This window comes from Frankliniella occidentalis, unplaced genomic scaffold, assembly GCF_000697945.3.
Source record: "Frankliniella occidentalis isolate FOCC.00 unplaced genomic scaffold, Focc_3.1 Scaffold356, whole genome shotgun sequence".
Lineage (NCBI taxonomy): Eukaryota > Metazoa > Arthropoda > Insecta > Thysanoptera > Thripidae > Frankliniella > Frankliniella occidentalis.
In genome coordinates, this window is record NW_026267479.1 from 74838 (window position 1) to 77724 (window position 2887).

The window sequence follows — 2887 nt, forward strand, 5'->3', positions numbered from 1 at the left end:
TAAATAATATCTGAGCGTGCTGCGCGATTTTCCATACTGTTCCCAACGATCCGATCGGCTGTTCCCGCGCGAGTGAGAATATTTGAACATGGTTAATGATGGCGTGCCCAAAATCGTCTGTTATTGTTATTTAGAAAAGTATTCAAACTTTAAAATTTGATGTAAAGATTTAAAAACAAACCAACACAGCAAAGTGTGCAATTCGAAGTTACATACGTGCGAGTGTTCATCTCCCAATTTCCAAATTACACATGTTTAAGTGCTCAAACAACGTGTTCTACATCCGTAAGTGTGCATTTTCGAATCAGATATTCGATACCTTCCGTCGAGAAAGGCCCAGCCGCGCGACCGCTGCAGAGAAAGGCTTGGCCGAGCGACGGCTACAGAAAACGGCTCAGTCGGCGGAAGGCTGCAGGAAAGACTACTAAGTTGCATTTTGGCTGCGCGACGTATATGGACGTTTGAAGCGCTAGGAAAAATCGGTGGTCTAAAGATAAACATTCTCTGAAAGCGGCAAACAACGCAGAAATGCTTCACCTATCGTTTGGCATTTTCAGAAAATTTACATCTTATGCCACCGATTTTTCCTGGCGCTTCAAACGAGCACGTGCGTCGTACAGCCGTAATGCAACTGAGTCTGAATCAGTACTCCGTATTACACTGTATTACGCCGGTATTACATGGAAAAAAATACCATTTTAAAGCTTATAACATTTTTTGGTATTACATTGTGCGTAATACCATGTAATACCCAGGTCAGGTATGTACAGACGCAAGGTAAAACTCCCTCGCGAAAAAACGTTTCTTTGAATAAAAGAAATGTTGTTGAATACAACTAAAATTTCGTGCCAGAAACAAGAGAGAACTTTCTCGTTCATACAACGAAAAAAGTTCTATGACGAGACGAAAGTTTTGTCAGATTGAACAAATTTTAATTGAATTAAAGATTTTTTTTCCTCTAATCAACCAAAATATAGTCAGTTCGTGATTTCGTGAATTCAAAGTTACGGGGTCTTCTGGGTGCAGGTTTGAAAATGATAATTGTAACCAGAGAACTCTGAAATGTCTCACGTTCTCGGATTTGGAATTTAATACGACAAATTTTCCCCAATCGCAATTTTTGGGGAGAATGGAAATAGCTGATAAGACACGCTACTAACCTGGTCCGGGGAGTAGTTTTAGCCTCTTGGTCGGACTCCATTATCTTCGCCCCTCCCTCGGAGGTAACTGCCTCCACCACCATGGCGGCCTCTGTCGACTTATCTCTATCGATTTTGCCGCGCGCCAGGGGAAGAAGTATGTTGAAATCGTTCACCACATCGCCGTCGTTGTGGCCAACCTGGGAATCACTGCAACGGGACAGGAGGGTTAGTTGGCGGTTGTCGACGGGTCTACCACTCACCAAGGGGGTTAATCACACTCAGAAGACTGTTTAGTCCAGAGAAACAAATTCTAAACCGATGAAATTTTAGCTCTGGGGACCAAAATTTACTCGTGACGATGAAGTAATTTAGTCTAGCTGACTTAATTTCATTGGTGCGACCATATTTAGTTAAAAACGGGGTTACTAAATTTCAGGCGGTTGTAAATGCTTTGTCGTCCGAGCTCGCGCGAGATCGCCAGGTTGTAAACCTCCATCCTTAAGCAGGGTCCGTCTCAAAATTTCAGCTTCGAGCGAGCCAGCTTCGAGAGGGACATTAATGTAGACCGTATTATTGATGATTTGTGATCCATATGATACGTTTGCACAAAACGCACCGTAACATACGGATAGCTCATCCATGAGGAAATAAGTGTGTAACAATTTGAAAGTGACATTCCGAACCCTGAACCCTCACTCACCGAGGATGGTCGTCCTGCAGCCGCCGCACCATGAAGTAGGTGGGCGTGAGCGCGCTGGGATTGAAGAGCTTCAGCTGGAGCTCGCCCGGCTGCTGGGCCACCAGTCGCACTACGGGCTGCGAGCGGTCGCTGCGATCCACCGCCACCCTGCAGGGCGCGCCGCCGCACTCGGCCGACAGCACGAAGCAGGCGTCCCCGTCGGCATCCACTAGAGACACGCACCTGCCGGAACGCAAAGACGACGACAAACACTTTAGACACGTTGCGTGTGGCCCAGGGTTGACACAGAGAATTTCATTACAAAAAAATAAAAAATAAAATAGGAACAAGCAGGCCCGCCCTCCCGCCACACGGAGTTGCCAGCTCCGCTTCGCTCCACCGGCAACTCCGTTCGGCAGGGGCCGGGCCTGCTTGGCCTGCCGGCGGCGATGGTTGGGCCTGCAGCCCGACCATTTTCGTCACGGCGTTTTGCTGGAGAACATAATCAAATGATGTAACGGCCTTCGGCCCGCTAAAACCCGTCGTTTTTAAAGTTTGCCCCGTAGGGATGTAACGGTGAAGCAACGCGACTACAACCCATACCCTTCTGCTTTTGAAACGTTTTTTGGGGGTGGGGGGTGGGATGGGGGGGTGGATTTTCTTCCCTATTTTGCGATTTTAGGCCTCCTTCTACAACTTATTGTTCACTACTGCAATTTCTGACTTATTTCCGTCAGAAAAGACCCTCCAGCGCCCAAACGGTTAGAGATAGAGCCAACCGGACGAAATTTTCGCCCACACTCTAAATGTCAAGGACAATTTTTGTAACTAGCACCGGACTTCTGCGTGCATAACTGAATGCAGATACAATATTGTGACTTGCTAGTCACTAAATGTGTGTTGGTAGTTACAATATTGTATCTGAGCTAGTTATGCACACAGAAGTCCGGTGCTAGTTACAAAAATTGTCCTTGGACATTTAGAGTGCAGAGACCTCTACTTTCACGAGTTACCCTAGGGGAATTGAGCGTATTCGTAAACCTCAGGCGCGGTATGAGGGGGAGGG

The 2887-nt window shown here is 46.8% G+C and overlaps 1 protein-coding gene across 1 annotated transcript in view; it reads right to left on the minus strand.

Moving 5' to 3' along the window:
• The window catches only part of LOC113214253 (uncharacterized), a 23764-nt gene that overhangs the window by 20414 nt on the left and 463 nt on the right, over positions 1 to 2887 (minus strand). The window lies entirely within an intron of this gene.